Source organism: Octopus bimaculoides, chromosome 28, assembly GCF_001194135.2.
Source record: "Octopus bimaculoides isolate UCB-OBI-ISO-001 chromosome 28, ASM119413v2, whole genome shotgun sequence".
Lineage (NCBI taxonomy): Eukaryota > Metazoa > Mollusca > Cephalopoda > Octopoda > Octopodidae > Octopus > Octopus bimaculoides.
The window spans coordinates 899,245-899,969 of NC_069008.1; positions in this window are offsets into that span (position 1 = coordinate 899,245).

Below are 725 nucleotides of genomic sequence, written 5' to 3' on the forward strand. Positions count from 1 at the left end.
TGTGTAAACTGGGAATGCATACAACGAGTTTCTCTGCCCTAGGTGTACGGGAAACACTCGGCGAGAGATGGAAGAAAATTTGAAGAAAGAAGAAAAAAAACAACATAATAATAATAATAATCTTTTCTACTATAGGCACAAGGCCTGAAATTTTGGGAGTGGAGCCAGTCGATTAGATCGACGCCAGTACGCAACTGGTTCTTAATTTATCGACCCCGAAAGGATGAAAGGCAAAGTCAACCTCGGCGGAATTTGAACTCAGAACGTAAAGACAGGCGAAATACCGCTAAGCATTTCGTCCGGTGTGCTAACGTTTCTGCCATCTCGAATAATAATAATAATAATAATAATAATAATAATAACAATAACAACAAATAATAATAATAATAATGATAAATTATAAGCTGAAATTGGAGTATAGTCAAAAACAGCAATTACAACAACAACAACAATGATGGCAAAAACTGGCATTTTGTGTAATGAAAGCAGATTGGAGACTGCGTCCAGACTGTTTGACGTCTGAGGAGACACAGTGGTTCTTTCTTTCTTTCTTTTCTTCTTTCTTTGTTGACAGTTCCAGGTGAGTGGTTAGGGTGACACCCCTATGTAAAGACATGGAGAAATAACGAGCTATATGCGTAGGGGTGTGTATATCTCATTATACATGATAGAATGACACACACACACACACACATGCATATACATATATATATATATATATATAT